The sequence below is a fragment of the Pseudophryne corroboree genome, chromosome 2 (assembly GCF_028390025.1).
Source record: "Pseudophryne corroboree isolate aPseCor3 chromosome 2, aPseCor3.hap2, whole genome shotgun sequence".
Lineage (NCBI taxonomy): Eukaryota > Metazoa > Chordata > Amphibia > Anura > Myobatrachidae > Pseudophryne > Pseudophryne corroboree.
In genome coordinates, this window is record NC_086445.1 from 315,009,712 (window position 1) to 315,028,832 (window position 19,121).

The 19,121-nt window shown below is 43.5% G+C and overlaps 1 long non-coding RNA gene across 3 annotated transcripts in view; it reads left to right on the top strand.

Annotated features, from left to right (window-relative positions):
• LOC135050761 (uncharacterized) overlaps positions 1–19,121 on the top strand; it is a 46,863-nt gene that overhangs the window by 27,013 nt on the left and 729 nt on the right. For all 3 annotated transcript variants that reach the window (XR_010241794.1, XR_010241795.1, XR_010241793.1), the window contains one exon: positions 2,309–2,471. This is a non-coding gene — a long non-coding RNA (uncharacterized LOC135050761). The remainder of the gene's footprint in view (positions 1–2,308; positions 2,472–19,121) is intronic.

Sequence of the window (19,121 nt, forward strand, 5' to 3'; positions counted from 1 at the left end):
GGAAGTGCATGCCACATCACTTCCATTTCTGGCTGGCGCCTGTGGAGCCGGTTGGCGAAACCAACTCTACTGGAAGTGATGTCCGCATGGTACCCACGACCGGATGTCACACTAAGTGTAAGGTTATAAATGTCTTCTTTCCAGTGGCTCTCCTGCCTTGATAACGACTGTTTACCAGTGGAAACGCGTTGCCTTGGAGAGCCTCTGACCATTACCACTGTATGTTCTAGGGATCCCTATCTTCTTGAGTGGCATTCTAAATGGCTGTAAAGTGTCATTCAGGTGATATGCCAATTCCATCTTCCCTGCATGTAAATATGTTTTTAGTTGTTTTAATAAATATCACCTTTACTGAAGCTAGTATTTGCTTCTATGACATATATCCCCATTTGGAGGTATCATTTCACCCGCTTAAAGTATGAGGATGCACGTAAAGAAACGGCTGTAGGATTGACTACGCACTGGGTTGTGTGAGTACGGTACGTTGTGTACTTATGTTGGCAAGAAGGTGATCTGCTTGTATTTCTATTCATCACGTGGTGTTACATGTAAAGATACCTTTATAGGAAGGAATCTGCATTAACTTGCTTGAGTACGGTACATTTCTACCTATGCTGTTTTCCTAAAGGTGACCAGTTTTTCCATCTACACGCTGATTCGGATAAAAGATACCTTTATAAGATTATTTTGTTCTCTGTTTCTGTAAGCTTTTGGTACGATTCTCCTGAGAAACTAGTATATGTCTAGTGCAAATGTCTTAACATCACACACTATAGTGAATGAATGCCTTGGTATTTTTGGAATTACTACACTATGGTGTTTTGCTGTTTTTTGGGGATGCGGTTACATTGCCGGCAGTCGGGATCCCGGCAGTCAGGATACCAACGTCGGAATCCCAACCACTGACAATGCCTACAGTCAGAATCTCGGCTAACAGGGGCTATTCCCACTCGTGGGTGGCCACGACACACATAGAGTGGGAATAGAACCTGTGGCGAGCGCAGCGAGTCAGTGAGCCCGCAGTGTGGCGAGTGCAGCAAGCCCGCAAGGGGCTTTGTCGCACTCGCGCCCCTGCTGGCATCCCGACGTCGGTATGCTGACTGTCGGGATCCCGACCGCCGGCATATCATACCCAAAGCGTTTTTTGTTTCCTTTCTGAGGTAAATGTGAAAGTGAACCCTTAAAAACAGGCTATCCTCTTTAATTTCACTGATGACAGATGGTTTGAAAATCCCTTTAAGGACACCTCCAATTCATTCCAAAGGGTCGACATGCATTAGGTCGATAGGTACCTAAGTTCGACATGGTCAAAAGGTCGATAGGTAAAAGGTAGACAGTGCTTACGATCGACAGGTACAAAAGATCAACATGGCAACGGTCACCACACGTTTTGGTTTTTTTTCACGTTTCTCCAACTTTTGTTTGATGTACTATTCACATGGACCTTGATTGGGAATACTAAACTGTGGTAAATGAGCCACTCTGCCTGAAGCATGGTGATCGCGAGGGTACATGTTTCCGCTGATTGTGCTTAGATATGGTTAAACATGCAAAATGACACCCAAAAAACAAACAAGCAAAAAAAAAAATATGTGTCGACCATTGTCATGTCAACATTGTGTACCCTGTCGATCTAATGCATGGCTATCATATGGGGTTAACCTAATGACTGTCTGTATAAACACTGTAGATATTCTATACCACACCTCATGGTCTGAATGAAAATGTTTCCCTTGCTTATTATCTGTAATACTGCTTTTTATAGCCACATTTTTCAAAGCACTTTGCACATTGCTCTTTTGTAATAATTGTGTATGTAGTTATTTTGTATAGTCAGGACCTGATATTGCTATTGTTCTACAGATAGATCCACGGTTATCTTGGCTTCTTTGCTGCGCCTAGGCACACCATGGTGTATTACATGAACCCTTCATCTATTGTTCTCAGCTGCAATACAATACAGAGAACAATACAGCAGGGTTTAAGTCATTACAGCAGGGGATTAAGGGGGACATTGACTAAGCAGTGCTAAGAACAGAGAAGTGAGCCAGTGGAGAACTTGCCCATGGCAACCAATCAGCACTGAAGTAACATCTATAATTTCCATACTATAAAATGATACAGAGCTGCTGATTGGTTGATGGGGCCACTTCTCCACTGGCTCGCTTCTCCACTCTTATCACTGCTTAGTAAATGTCCCCCTAAATCCGACTGCCCAGTCTCAGTTAATCCTATTAAAGGCCAAGATAAACATGGACCCATCTGTATATTATGCATTTAAACAATTTCTGTATTTTTTTTATTGCAGTGTGCTGTAACGTTGGTGATGGTATACCAATCCACTTGTCACCTAGTAACTGACACCCGCTTCTAACGTCACTTCAGCTGCGCGGTCTGCAATAAGGAGGTCAGCAAAAGTCCGGCAACAGAAGCACAGCACACATTGGCATGTTTGGGTGTTCATCTCTGATGTAAGATAAGATGTATTTTGTATAGTTCTTGCTCCTGACAAATTTTTTTTTTTTTTTTTTTTTAAATGAAGTGCTGAAAATTCAGGAACCCATTGACTCTAGGTGTATGAGTCTCCTCGTTTGTACATACATAATCAGTAATATAAAGGTATATATATATATATATATATATATGTTCCCCACGGACCGGCACTCCCTCCTCCGTTTGCTGGGATAGCTCCGGTGCCCTCCAGGAAGATCCACATAAATAGAAAGCAGGAGGCGGCACTCGGAGACTTTAAAATGCAAATAGTGTATTCAGCAAAAAACCAACGTTTCGGGGTCAGATGTACCCCTTTGTCAAGGTGAATAACAAGTGTGCAGTGTGGTAACATACCTTAAATAGAGAGATATCCCTCCGTGACTTCCGCCCGCCCGACCACGCTGATTCCCGCACCATTTCCGGCTGCCTGTATCTGACGTCAGCGCTGTCGTGTGCGGTCGCCGTAGCAACCAGGAACACAGTCCGTCCTCTCTGCTGTCTTCCGGCTGTCGGGTCTTTCGTGGTCGCGTCTGGTTGCTATGGTAACCAGGCGTGCAGAGCGGCCGGGCTGCGGCACTATGTGAAGAAAAGAGAAGTAGGAAAAAGTGAACCGTGTTAAAATTAAATGTGACAGTACCCTATCACCACTAACAGAGCTAGCCATAGGAGAGATCTCCACAAATTCTAAATGCAGTCAGCTATACTCAACAATTGCATTGCCGACCCTGCTGTTAGTCTAAAGGGGCTGGAATACCGCAAAACCGTGTAGGAGGATCGAGAGAAGGGCGAAAGGTCTGGATCACTGAGTCCCTACTAATAATCTGGGGGAGCTATCCGTGACTGATCACCGGAGGAAGACATTAGATCACACAGTGATTGCAAACTCAATAGACATTTGCGCGTTATCCACAACGACTTGTGGAGATACCTCTAGGCTAAAGATGAAGGACTGTGCAGAACAGCTTATAGTGGCAAAAAGAAAGAGATGCTAACAGCGACATAATTAAAAGATATTAAAGCTCAATTTTTCGTTGAGGCCATTTTGATTAGTGGTCCCCAACTTAAAAATCCACCGAGTTTCCAACTGCAGCAGTCTTCCATCCCTATCTCCTCCTCTAACATGTTTGGGGACATGATCAATAATCAGATAACGTAGATCCTTCATGGTGTGTCCTGCTAGTGCGAAGTGTCTCGCTACTGGTTGATCCGATTCTTTACCCTGTAGCGCTTGCTTGATGGCCGAACGGTGGAGAGCCATTCTTTCCCGGAAGGATCTTATAGATTTTCCCACATAATGAAGATTACAGGGGCATTTGATGATATAGATTATGTGGGTGGTTGTACATGTTAAAACGTATTTAATACTAAAGATCCTTTCGCTATGAGGGTGCTTAAAGTTTGGACCCGTGATCAAGTACTCACATGTTGTGCATTTTATGCATTTATAGCAGCCAGGTTTCTTTTCTAGAAAAGCACCTTGAGGTCGACTCTGCCTGTTTGCCTCTACTTGAAAACCGGTGACGTCCGAGTGGACCACTCTATCTTTGATATTCCTGCCCCGTTGGTAGCAGACCATAGGTCTTTTGTTGCGGAGAGAATGGAGGGCTTGATCCGAGGCCACTAGTGGCCACAAGGCTTTGGTGGCCCTCTGAACCACCGGGCTAGACGTATTATATTTGGTCGGGAAGATGATAACTGGTTTCTGTACTGGATTCTTAGGGGTTAACAAAGCTTCCCTGGGGATCTGCATAACTTCTTCTTTATGCTTCAGTAGCAGTTGATAATCATATCCCCTTTCCAAGAATTTTGTAACCATATGGTCTAGTTCTTGTTCCAGATTGCGGCGATCGCTAGTGATCCGCGATACCCTGATCATCTGTGATCGGGGTAATCCCTCTTTCAAAGCCTTAGGATGATGACTGCTTGCTTTGAGCAGGGTGTTCTTATCGGTGGGCTTACAGAATAGGCCCGTGTGCAGGATTCCATCACGGATGGTAACTTGAACATCCAGATAGTTCAAGGTATTTGTACTTGTCTGGTAGGTGTACTTAATGCTCGAGGCCCTGGAGTTGATAGAAAACATCAATGAATTGAATTGGTCCACCCCCCCTGTCCACAAGATAAAGAGGTCATCTATAAATCGTGTGAACAGGAGGATGTGGTCAGCAGTGGACTTGTTTTTGAAAAATGACTCGAACTCCTCCTTAAACATGAAGATGTTGGCAAATGAGGGGGAGACGTTGCTCCCCATCGCGCACCCTGTCTTCTGGCGGTAAAACTTGCCGTTAAAAAGGAAGTAGTTCTTCTCCAGAGTCATACGCAGGAGCGTCAAAAATAGGGTACGGTCAAGAGATTCCATCCTTTCTTTTATTAGGAATTCCTCCATGGCTAATAGACCTGCCTCATGCGGTATACTGGTGTATAGACTCACCACGTCGACCACGCGGATCAAGGTGTCCTCTGGAACATGCTTGATTTCACCCAACCGGTTGATAAAGCTTGTTGTATCCTTGATAAAGTGCTGGTGCTTGATAATAAAGGGTTGCAGGATGCTATCTAGGAAGACTGACACCGGTTGAAAAATGGAGTCCCGAGCTGCTATGATGGGTCTTCCCGGCGGGGACTGAAGGTTTTTATGTACTTTTGGTACAGTGAAGAATATAGGTACCAGCGGATGTTCTTGCTTTAGTGCTGAATAGAGCTTGGGGGTAATCTTACCAGTCGCTTTGGCCTGGTCCAGAACGGAAAAGAGTGCTTTCTGGTATTCAACGGTAGGATCGTAAGGGAGTTCCTCATAGGTGGCTACGTCAGCTAGTTGGCTATAGATCTCGTTCAGATAATACTCCAGATCGAGCACCACCACTCCTCCCCCTTTATCCGCTGGGCGGATCACTATGTCTCGATAGTCTCCCAACGTTTTCAGAGCACCCCATTCCGCTTTTGATAAATTGCAATGCGTTTTAGGTAGTTTTGGGGCTTCGTTGTACCTTTTAACTGAGTCTCCCAGCAATCTTGTAAATGATCTAATGGATGCATTAGTGGAGACCGGGTCAAAAGAGGATTTTGAACGTTGGTTCAGAAAGTTCTGGTGAGTGACATCTAGTGGAGAGGGGGAGGGGGGCTCCTTCATGGTGGACTGGAAGTATTCCTGGCGTCTCAATTTACGAGAGAATTGATGTAATTCAATATGCCAGTTAAAGTCATTAAAGGGGTTTGTCGGGACAAAGGACAGCCCCTTTTCCAACACTGCTTGTTCCACCTCTGAGAGGCTCCTATGGGACAGATTATAAACTAAGGTTTTTTGTTTATTGAGGCTCCTCTGGTTCCGTGCGTTTTGGCCGCCCCTGCGGGTGGTCGTCCTCTTCTTCCTTTTTCTGTCGGTGTGTCCGACGCCGTCCCTAAAGGGACCGCCGTCCGTTGGGATGGTCCTTCTGAATCTACCGGACCAAAGTCGCTGTCGCTGTTCGATGTACCGGGTGCACTCTGCTGTGCTTCCCTCCTTTTCCGCCAACTCTGCTTGCCCCGAAAATTGTATGGTTTTGAGTTCGCCGAATTATCTCCCATCAGCCATCTATATACTCGATTGGAATCGTAGTCCTCCTTTACAATTAGTTGTTTGTTTCGCTTAAATTTGACCAAATCGCTTCTGTATTTATCGACTTGGTGTTGGAGTTTAACCATCCATTCTTGGTTAAGGTCACTCTGCAATTCTATTTTGTGCGTCTTCTCTATGGTTGAGATTTTTCCCCGGGTGATGCCCAATTCTTTACCCGCTTCTTCCACCACCAGTAGCATGAGATCTAAACTGCATTTATTTAAAATCCCGACCCATTTCCTGCAAAAGTCGGGATTAAACCGTCCTATGGTGGGGACATTTCTGATGCGGAATCCTCTAGGCACCATTTTTTGTCGATGATAATCTGAGAGGGAGATTCCATGTAGCAGAAAATCGATCTCCCTTCTCTTAAGCTTAAGTAGCTGATGATAGAGATCCTCTATGTTCCCTGAAGACTCCTCTGGGTTGAGATGTTCCTTAAATCGTAAACGTTCTGCGTCATCATCAGTATAGCTGAAGGATTCTCCTAGTGTGGAGAAGATACCTTTGCATCCAGGTGAGTCGTCAGTATCGCCCAGCTCCATGTGGGTTAAGGTGCTGCGTGCTAGAAGTGAACGTGCCACTTAAAGTGCTGAGTGTCCAAAGTGCTGCTGTGCAAAGTGCAATATATCCACTCCTGACAGAAGAATGACCTCTGCTATCGAGGCTAAACAAGATGTGGGGGGCTTCCTTGTCCCAAGCTGATGGTGCTACCAGTGTTGGTGGTCCAGCATCAATTAAATATGTTCCCCACGGACCGGCACTCCCTCCTCCGTTTGCTGGGATAGCTCCGGTGCCCTCCAGGAAGATCCACATAAACAGAAAGCAGGAGGCGGCACTCGGAGACTTTAAAATGCAAATAGTGTATTCAGCAAAAAACCAACGTTTCGGGGTCAGATGTACCCCTTTGTCAAGGTGAATAACAAGTGTGCAGTGTGGTAACATACCTTAAATAGAGAGATATCCCTCCGTGACTTCCGCCCGCCCGACCACGCTGATTCCCGCACCATTTCCAGCTGCCTGTATCTGACGTCAGCGCTGTCGTGTGCGGTCGCCGTAGCAACCAGGAAAACAGTCCGTCCTCTCTGCTGTCTTCCGGCTGTCGGGTCTTTCGTGGTCGCGTCTGGTTGCTATGGTAACCAGGCGTGCAGAGCGGCCGGGCTGCGGCGCTATGTGAAGAAAAGAGAAGTAGGAAAAAGTGAACCGTGTTAAAATTAAATGTAACAGTACCCTATCACCACTAACAGAGCTAGCCATAGGAGAGATCTCCACAAATTCTAAATGCAGTCAGCTATACTCAACAATTGCATTGCCGACCCTGCTGTTAGTCTAAAGGGGCTGGAATACCGCAAAACCGTGTAGGAGGATCGAGAGAAGGGCGAAAGGTCTGGATCACTGAGTCCCTACTAATAATCTGGGGGAGCTATCCGTGCCTGATCACCGGAGGAAGACATTAGATCACACAGTGATTGCAAACTCAATAGACATTTGCGCGTTATCCACAACGACTTGTGGAGATACCTCTAGGCTAAAGATGAAGGACTGTGCAGAACAGCTTATAGTGGCAAAAAGAAAGAGATGCTAACAGCGACATAATTAAAAGATATTAAAGCTCAATTTTTTGTTGAGGCCATTTGGATTAGTGGTCCCCAACTTAAAAATCCACCGAGTTTCCAACTGCAGCAGTCTTCCATCCCTATCTCCTCCTCTAACATGTTTGGGGACATGATCAATAATCAGATAACGGTGTGTCCTGCTAGTGCGAAGTGTCTCGCTACTGGTTGATCCGATTCTTTACCCTGTAGCGCTTGCTTGATGGCCGAACGGTGGAGAGCCATTCTTTCCCGGAAGGATCTTATAGATTTTCCCACATAATGAAGATTACAGGGGCATTTGATGATATAGATTATGTGGGTGGTTGTACATGTTAAAACGTATTTAATACTAAAGATCCTTTCGCTATGAGGGTGCTTAAAGTTTGGACCCGTGATCAAGTACTCACATGTTGTGCATTTTATGCATTTATAGCAGCCAGGTTTCTTTTCTAGAAAAGCACCTTGAGGTCGACTCTGCCTGTTTGCCTCTACTTGAAAACCGGTGACGTCCGAGTGGACCACTCTATCTTTGATATTCCTGCCCCGTTGGTAGCAGACCATAGGTCTTTTGTTGCGGAGAGAATGGAGGGCTTGATCCGAGGCCACTAGTGGCCACAAGGCTTTGGTGGCCCTCTGAACCACCGGGCTAGACGTATTATATTTGGTCGGGAAGATGATAACTGGTTTCTGTACTGGATTCTTAGGGGTTAACAAAGCTTCCCTGGGGATCTGCATAACTTCTTCTTTATGCTTCAGTAGCAGTTGATAATCATATCCCCTTTCCAAGAATTTTGTAACCATATGGTCTAGTTCTTGTTCCAGATTGCGGCGATCGCTAGTGATCCGCGATACCCTGATCATCTGTGATCGGGGTAATCCCTCTTTCAAAGCCTTAGGATGATGACTGCTTGCTTTGAGCAGGGTGTTCTTATCGGTGGGCTTACAGAATAGGCCCGTGTGCAGGATTCCATCACGGATGGTAACTTGAACATCCAGATAGTTCAAGGTATTTGTACTTGTCTGGTAGGTGTACTTAATGCTCGAGGCCCTGGAGTTGATAGAAAACATCAATGAATTGAATTGGTCCACCCCCCCTGTCCACAAGATAAAGAGGTCATCTATAAATCGTGTGAACAGGAGGATGTGGTCAGCAGTGGACTTGTTTTTGAAAAATGACTCGAACTCCTCCTTAAACATGAAGATGTTGGCAAACGAGGGGGAGACGTTGCTCCCCATCGCGCACCCTGTCTTCTGGCGGTAAAACTTGCCGTTAAAAAGGAAGTAGTTCTTCTCCAGAGTCATGCGCAGGAGCGTCAAAAATAGGGTACGGTCAAGAGATTCCATCCTTTCTTTTATTAGGAATTCCTCCATGGCTAATAGACCTGCCTCATGCGGTATACTGGTGTATAGACTCACCACGTCGACCACGCAGATCAAGGTGTCCTCTGGAACATGCTTGATTTCACCCAACCGGTTGATAAAGCTTGTTGTATCCTTGATAAAGTGCTGGTGCTTGATAATAAAGGGTTGCAGGATGCTATCTAGGAAGACTGACACCGGTTGAAAAATGGAGTCCCGAGCTGCACCAGTATACCGCATGAGGCAGGTCTATTAGCCATGGAGGAATTCCTAATAAAAGAAAGGATGGAATCTCTTGACCGTACCCTATTTTTGACGCTCCTGCGTATGACTCTGGAGAAGAACTACTTCCTTTTTAACGGCAAGTTTTACCGCCAGAAGACAGGGTGCGCGATGGGGAGCAACGTCTCCCCCTCGTTTGCCAACATCTTCATGTTTAAGGAGGAGTTCGAGTCATTTTTCAAAAACAAGTCCACTGCTGACCACATCCTCCTGTTCACACGATTTATAGATGACCTCTTTATCTTGTGTACAGGGGGGGTGGACCAATTCAATTCATTGATGTTTTCTATCAACTCCAGGGCCTCGAGCATTAAGTACACCTACCAGACAAGTACAAATACCTTGAACTATCTGGATGTTCAAGTTACCATCCGTGATGGAATCCTGCACACGGGCCTATTCTGTAAGCCCACCGATAAGAACACCCTGCTCAAAGCAAGCAGTCATCATCCTAAGGCTTTGAAAGAGGGATTACCCCGATCACAGATGATCAGGGTATCGCGGATCACTAGCGATCGCCGCAATCTGGAACAAGAACTAGACCATATGGTTACAAAATTCTTGGAAAGGGGATATGATTATCAACTGCTACTGAAGCATAAAGAAGAAGTTATGCAGATCCCCAGGGAAGCTTTGTTAACCCCTAAGAATCCAGTACAGAAACCAGTTATCATCTTCCCGACCAAATATAATACGTCTAGCCCGGTGGTTCAGAGGGCCACCAAAGCCTTGTGGCCACTAGTGGCCTCGGATCAAGCCCTCCATTCTCTCCGCAACAAAAGACCTATGGTCTGCTACCAACGGGGCAGGAATATCAAAGATAGAGTGGTCCACTCGGACGTCACCGGTTTTCAAGTAGAGGCAAACAGGCAGAGTCGACCTCAAGGTGCTTTTCTAGAAAAGAAACCTGGCTGCTATAAATGCATAAAATGCACAACATGTGAGTACTTGATCACGGGTCCAAACTTTAAGCACCCTCATAGCGAAAGGATCTTTAGTATTAAATACGTTTTAACATGTACAACCACCCACATAATCTATATCATCAAATGCCCCTGTAATCTTCATTATGTGGGAAAATCTATAAGATCCTTCCGGGAAAGAATGGCTCTCCACCGTTCGGCCATCAAGCAAGCGCTACAGGGTAAAGAATCGGATCAACCAGTAGCGAGACACTTCGCACTAGCAGGACACACCATGAAGGATCTACGTTATCTGATTATTGATCATGTCCCCAAACATGTTAGAGGAGGAGATAGGGATGGAAGACTGCTGCAGTTGGAAACTCGGTGGATTTTTAAGTTGGGGACCACTAATCCAAATGGCCTCAACGAAAAATTGAGCTTTAATATCTTTTAATTATGTCGCTGTTAGCATCTCTTTCTTTTTGCCACTATAAGCTGTTCTGCACAGTCCTTCATCTTTAGCCTAGAGGTATCTCCACAAGTCGTTGTGGATAACGCGCAAATGTCTATTGAGTTTGCAATCACTGTGTGATCTAATGTCTTCCTCCGGTGATCAGTCACGGATAGCTCCCCCAGATTATTAGTAGGGACTCAGTGATCCAGACCCTTCGCCCTTCTCTCGATCCTCCTACACGGTTTTGCAGTATTCCAGCCCCTTTAGACTAACAGCAGGGTCGGCAATGCAATTGTTGAGTATAGCTGACTGCATTTAGAATTTGTGGAGATCTCTCCTATGGCTAGCTCTGTTAGTGGTGATAGGGTACTGTTACATTTAATTTTAACACGGTTCACTTTTTCCTACTTCTCTTTTCTTCACATAGCGCCGCAGCCCGGCCGCTCTGCACGCCTGGTTACCATAGCAACCAGACGCGACCACGAAAGACCCGACAGCCGGAAGACAGCAGAGAGGACGGACTGTTTTCCTGGTTGCTACGGCGACCGCACACAACAGCGCTGACGTCAGATACAGGCAGCCGGAAATGGTGCGGGAATCAGCGTGGTCGGGCGGGCGGAAGTCACGGAGGGATATCTCTCTATTTAAGGTATGTTACCACACTGCACACTTGTTATTCACCTTGACAAAGGGGTACATCTGACCCCGAAACGTTGGTTTTTTGCTGAATACACTATTTGCATTTTAAAGTCTCCGAGTGCCGCCTCCTGCTTTCTGTTATATATATATATATATATATATACACTGTGTATGTGTGTGTATATATACATATACACTGAGTTTGCTTAAGCTTAGTAGACCGAGGATAGATCAAGTTAGCCATTAATAACATAAAATGCATCCAAAACTGAGCTAAGGTACCTGCGTTATTTGTATCATCTAGTAATTGCTAAAGAACAAATGTACGGATCATACCTCAAAGCAATTAGTGTCAGGAGACCACATTCAGCACAGTAAGCCAGACACATTTTGCAAAAAGTATGCATCTGAAATGCAAGGCCTATGATTTTTCTTTTTTTTATAGATATGGCTGTTTCAGCATTTCATTGCCTCATTCACTAATATCTCACTTTAAAGTCTATAACTATTTTTCATTTAATTTCTTTAAATCATTCAGCTGTTTTTTTTATCACTATAATTTGAATGTTACATCCTCGGGAGTATTATTAATATTATTATCCTCCTTTATTTATATGGTGTTACAAGGGGTCCACAGAGTCTTACAGAGTAAATAAACAGAATGAAGAAAACAAGAAAAAATGGACGTACAGTACAAAACATAGCAGGACATGAAAGCTTATAAACACTGCTACATCAGCAGTCATAGGGCCTAATTCAGGTTGGATCACATTGTGCGATCCAACCACAAATAATGATAAAAAGATGCGGGGCGCTTGCGCAACGCCCGTCCTGCGCATGCACCTGCATTTTCTGCAGGGGGCCACAGAAAATGCGATCACCTCTGCCTGTCAATCAGGCAGAGGCGGTCCCGGGCGGGGGGCGGGCAACGCTCCGTTTCCAGGGAGGAGACTAAGTGTTGTGGGGGCGGATGCGGGCAAATGGAGCCGGTGCGGCGCAAACGGGGGCGTAATCATACCGACTGCGTGACATCACACAGAGAAGTGGGTCTTGAGAGCACATCTGAAGCTTTGTAGAGACATGGAGAGTCTGATAGGGGAAGGAGAGAGTTCCAGAGGTAGGGTTAAATTTACTAAGCTCTGTGTTTGCCCGAGTTTGCAAACATGAGAATGTTGCATGGATTAGAACTTCAAAACACGGATGGACAGGGACATATGATAAAATACACCAAACTCGGATGGACCTTACCTAAAATTGTGTTTACAAACACACCCGTGAATTATGCAAACTCACACCTAAATACACTTTTCAAATAGGCGTCCCCCTCAGCAGCTGGTACTTGTGTCTCTCCAAGTACCAATATGCAGTTCTTACTGTAAAAAGACAATATTATTTACAAACTTAAATTACTTGAAGCTATCAACACGGCACCCACAGCCCAGGCGATAACCCAGGGCTTCAGCATTGACCTGGAGTGCCCTGGAGAAGGGGAGAGCTTTATTGGGGGTGTCCCTACTCCCTCAGGAATCCCTAGCCTAAGCTGACTAGTTATGGGGGTCAACGCTTCAGCCATGAGACCCTATGAAGTGTGTCACCTAGCTGTGAAATTACTCCCCAGCTAGTGGAGTTTGGTACCTGTTTTAAAAATATGGGGGAACCCTATGTTTTTTTATCCCTGTATTTTAAAAAACCAATGCCAGCACCAAGAGCCTAGTGTTGGTTCTTAAAATACAGGAGAACCCTACATAATTTCCCCCCCATATTTTTGAAACCAGGACTGGCTGAAAGAGCCCGCGGCTGGCTTTGCTTGTGGGGAAGGGGGGGGGACGGACGCTGTTTTTCTTGTGATATTTAACCATTTATTTAGATTTACACAGAGAAGCACTGCACAGATCTCTCTGATTGGTGCAGGCTTCACGTTGAAGAGTGTTTGGCTGATGAAGTACACATCAAACGTGGCTACCAAACACAAATGCTTAGACCAACAGGGAAACACGACTGTGTAAAACACAAGTGCACAGTAAATTCCTGTATTTCATTTTAAAAAACATACCTATGTGCAAACGATCACATCCGTGTTTAATCTCGGGAAATACAGGCAAAACACTAATCTTAGTAAATTTCCCCTATAGTGAGCAGCATGGCTAAAATCTTGGATGCGGGACTGGGAAGAAGAAATCAGTTCACAGCAGGATCAGAGCAGAGACAGCATTCATTTGTGAAGCGAAGTGGGTGGTTATGTGAAGGGAGAAATGAGATGTACTGTATATAGAAGATGATTGGGTGATGGCTTTGTACTGTGAGTGAGTATTCAATTGGGATCTGAAGGGGACAGGAAGCCAGTGTAGGGTTAGTACAAGTGGGAACGTCAGATTTAATATGTTTAGAAAGGAAGATGAGCTGGGCAGCAGCATGGAGGACAAACTGAAGTGGAGAGAGATTGGAGGCAGGGAGGCCAGATAAGAAGAGGTTACAGTAGTCAAGTATGGAGATGACCAGTAAGTGGATAAGAGAATGAGGGTCTTAGTTGTCTCTTCATTACTGTGATACTGCAATAATAAACCATGGCAGATGCTATCGGCAACCAATCCAAACCAGAAATTACATTTAAACTAAGCAATACCAATAGTGCAATAGGTAAATTTGTCCAGAAGAATAAATAACCTTGATACTGGACAGTTCTAGACCTGGTATATCAGTAATCACATTTAACTCCTAAAGATGCAGCAATTCAAATACACTTGCAATGTATACATAGCATTCAATATAAGAAGTGCAATGTACAGTAGGGCAACCAAACTACATTAAAAGCTTATGCCAGTGATTCTCAAACTACAGTATGTAGGGTGACTCTGGGCACTTGCAGGGGTGCATTGGATTGGTGGTCCAACAAGGGACCCACGAACCCCAAGGAGAAAATAGTATCACTCATCCCATCAACATCTGAAGAGGTAAAAGAGAACAAAAATAAAAATAAAAATAAAAAGAAGATAAAAACAAAGAGAGGAAAGGGGATGGAACCACTAAATCAATCATAAAGAAGGGAAGAATTCCAGTGAGTTAAAAGATGACAGGAAAGCCTTCAAAGAGTGATCAGGAAAAAAAACACCAGTAAAATATTCAATTTGAGCAAACAAGCTTACCATAGAAGAAAATTATATACTCATGAAAGGTTTAAAATTTGCCCCCTCTAGTGATCCCAATCCTTTCGATATCTTTGTTGACCTACAAAAATTTGTTAGAAAAATATGTGTCAAAAAATTCTTCTTATCTAAAGAATACCAAGAAGAAAATAACCTGGAGAAACAGGAGGAATCCAATTTTAGACCAAAATCGAATTTTTACCCTAAACATGTAGAGGGGGTAAACATTGATTGCTTCAATTCAATAGTGAGTAAAGAACGAAGATAAATTCCTAAAATAAAAATATAACACAAAAGAAGTATACGGCTATTAAATCACTACAGGATAATGCTGACATAATCAAACCAGCAGATAATGGGGGGGGGGAGTGGTCATTATGGATAAGGAAGACTACATTAAAGAAATATATAGGCAACTGGGAGATAGCTCAACATATAAAAAAATACAGAGTGACCCAATAGTAACCATCTCAAAGAATATTGCAACAATGAGTAAAAATGCTTTTGAAAATGTCACTTTGAAGAAAGAAGAGGTCAATTTCATCAATATCATAGATCCCTCCACCCCCACCATTTATGTTTTACCCAAAATTCATAAACATCCTACTCAGCCACCAGACCGTCCTATCATTACAGGTGCAAATTGTATTACTTCAAATCTATCAGCAATGATAGATTCCTTTTTACAACCCCTGGTAACTAAAACGTCATCTTTTCTGAAAGATACTGGAGATGTCCTCCGAAAATTAGAGAACATCAAATGGGAGGAAAATTACACATTGATAAGTGCTGATGTCAGTACATTGTATACAATTGTAGACCGGGAAAAAGGTAATGTAGCTATCGAGTATTTTTTAGATGCCAGTGAATATACACAAAACCTAAAGGATTTCATCTTGGACTCAATATCCTTCATACTAACCAATAATTATTTTTACTTTAATGGCTGTTATTTTTTTACAACAGAAGGGAATGGCCATGGGTACCAGGTTTGCCCCCAGTTATGCAAATTTATTTTTTGGCCTAATGGGAGAAACGCACCATAGATGAGGTGAGATAATTGGGGGCAAACCTGGTATGTTGATGTTGTTTTATAGATGATGTATTTTTAATTTGGAAAGAAGATAACTCCCTCAAATCCTTTTGTAATATGCTCAATTGTAACTGTTTTAATGTACATATCACCTTTAATACCAGTAAAAAGAGCTCAGCTTTCTGAATTTGGTTATATATGTAGAAAAGGGAGAGATATGTACCAAGACACATAGGAAACCTACAGATTTTACCTCCTATATCACAATGAATAGTTTTCCATTGGTTGGAAAATATCCCTCTGGGTCAATACAAATGTCTGAAAAGAAACTGCACAAAAGAGTATGTTCTACAAGTACAGATAGAAGAAATGACATGACAATCAAAGAAAATGGATACCCAAAAAATGTCCTGGAAGAGGCCAAAAGAAAAATTGGAAATATAGACAGAACGGAACTTCTAGTAGAAAAAGAAAAGAAGAACAATGAAGCGAACAACTACCAATGGGCCTTTTCTACACAATATGGGAACATCATAAAAAAGTAGAGCAGATCTTCAGAGAAGAATTGGAAGTTATTACTGGATGATCCCATTCTAGGTAGCCACCTTCCAACAAAACCTTTTTTCATATATAGGGAAGCAAAGTCTCTTTAAAATAGCCTGTTTAAAAGTAGTATCCCGAAGCGACAATTAGAAAGGATTGCAATAAAGGGTTTCATAGATATGGTGATTGCTTGATGTGCAGAACCACCACTAAACCCAATATAGAGAGGAAAACAACAGAATTTGAAGTAAAAGAGAAAAAATACAAGATAAAAGACTTTATCACTTGTCATTCAAGGAATGTAATTCACCTGTTCGAATGCAAATGTGGATTAATCTACATAGGTAAAACCTCTAGACAGTTAAAAAAATAGGTCATCTGAACATGTCTATTACATAAAAAAGGTTAAACACACATCCATTTTCAGATCATTTCTGTCATTAACATAACAAGTGTGAAAGAGAAATCAAACATTTCCTTATAATACAACAGGTTCAGGCTAATTGGAGAAATAAGAACATTGAAAAGACACTGGCAAAAATGAGATGAGATGGATTTTTGAGTTAGACTCACTTAAACCAAAAGGTCACAATGTTGATTTTAAGACTATGTGGGAATACAAAGTACCACATTAGAAATGGAATGAGTCAGGAGCTATACCGTCTCTTTTTTCATGCAAGGGAATATGTCACAACCCAGGAAAACTAAAGATTGCCACTTTGCACCCACTGTTGAAGGATCCAGGAGTCAATGCTATTTCCCATCTCCAAAATGGTTACTGGAATGACGAATATGTATTGGGAATAAAGGAAATTGCCCATTTCTAAGATGGCCGCCGGAACCCAGGTACATCTGTATAAGAGGACCGTCAAGTTAAGTTCCTTGTCTATACAATAATCACTGACAATATAGAGGATCCAATTTACTATTTAACATCAAGATATGGGCCCTCATTCCGAGTTGTTCGCTCGGTATTTTTCATCGCATCGCAGTGAAAATCCGCTTAGTACGCATGCGCAATGTTCGCACTGCGACTGCGCCAAGTAACTTTACTATGAAGAAAGTATTTTTACTCACGGCTTTTTCTTCGCTCCGGCGATCGTAATGTGATTGACAGGAAATGGGTGTTACTGGGCGGATACACGGCGTTTCAGGGGCGTGTGGCTGAAAACGCTACCGTTTCCGGAAAAAACGCAGGAGTGGCCGGGGAAACGGTGGGAGTGCCTGGGCGAACGCTGGGTGTGTTTGTGACGTCAACCAGGAACGACAAGCACTGAAATGATCGCACAGGCAGAGTAAGTCTGGAGCTACTCTGAAACTGCTAACTCGTTTGTAATCGCAATATTGCGCGTACGTCGGTCGCAATTTTAAGAAGCTAAGATTCACTCCCAGTAGGCGGCGGCTTAGCGTGTGTAACTCTGCTACATTCGCCTTGCGAGCGAACAACTCGGAATGAGGGCCATGATACGCTGTATCATAAGGGTCTTATGTACTGTGTATGGATTTTGAGGATGGAATGCTACCGGAAGTGACTGGTGGAATGCAATGCGTAACTTCCGGGGCCTGTAAAATGGAACTGAGGAATCCTAATGAGTGGAATGCACACAGAGGGCTTTGTAGGAGGGGGAATTTGTTTGGAGGGTCTGATTAGGCCATCTGCGGTGGCCTAATCAGCCCGGGACCTTGTCTGCCTTATAAGTTAGCCCACTGCAGCACCTAGCTATGGTGAGAGACTCATTGTTTATGTATATGAATTTATGTCAAAACTATTTACATTGTGACACTGTGTGCCGGTTGGCATTACTGCATCTGAATATTAACTTCTGTTCTGTTTTAACTAAATAAATATACTTTTTTAACTTAAAAGGTTATTTTTCACTGAGAAATCCCAGGGCTTTCCAGAGCCAGTCAGTAAACCTCAGAAGTTTTACATGTCTAATGGGGAACTAAGTGCTCGTTCCCAAGGTTTATTGTGGCTGCTTCAAATCCCCCAACAGCACAGAACCAGGCATATTAAACCCTCAATTCTCATACTGTGCTGGTGACTGTCAATCATCAAATATGTGAACAAACAAGTCTTGTCCTTCACCACACAATTCAACTTAAGGATGACATATAAACACAATTTACTTAATTTAATATTTATTTCTGTAAGAAACTTTTGACCTAAGGGAACCGTGAAATAAATTTTGATACTCTAGGCCAGTGGTAGCCAACCCTGGTCCTCGAGAGCTACCAACAGTTCACATTTTCCAGCTCACCTAGCAGGTGCAGAGGTGTAGTCATTACTAACGGACACATTTTAAAAGATCCACAGTTGGAGCTAATTACTTCACTTGTGATTCTGTGAGGAGACCTGGATAACGTGAACTGTTGGTAGCTCTCGAGGACTAGGGTTGGCTACCCCTGCTCTAGGCTCTGGGATTAAAAAATGTTGGAAACCACTGGCTTTGGTACTAGAGTCCAGGAATATATTTCTCAGCATTACATTTTTTGTTTATTGATGGCAGAGGGCAGTGGTAGCAGGAGTCTGATGTCAAGGAGATTCCTGCCCAGCAGCCTTTGGTGGAGTCAGAGTGAGAGGAGGATGATGATGGCTCTGTGGTCAGGGGCAAGACAAAGAGCGTGGTTTAGTTATGACAAAAATGTGGCCCTTGTGAATGTCATCATGATACATTACAACCACCTGCAAATAGCGCTTCAATAACATCAAGCATAATGTCAAGCGCAAAATTCCTAGAGTCCCGACACCAAACTGGTACTGGCTCTCTCTTCCAGCTGGAGTGGCTTGAATATGAAGAGCCGATGAGTGGCATCATCACACCAGAAGTGGTTCAAGCACTCCATGTACAGGACATGGATGCCCTGCCCAACCATGGAGAGTAAAATCCTAATATTAACCTTTGTCATGTTAGTTTAATGTGCTCAGTGTGACATAATGTTATGTTTTGGGTTTTTTGAAGCTGTACTTTCATCCAAATCTGCATAGTACTTTACAAACAATGGGGTCTATTTACTAAGCCTGAAAAAGGGTACACATTAGGCCTATGCAAAGTGTCTGCTCTGCTAATGGTTCCCTT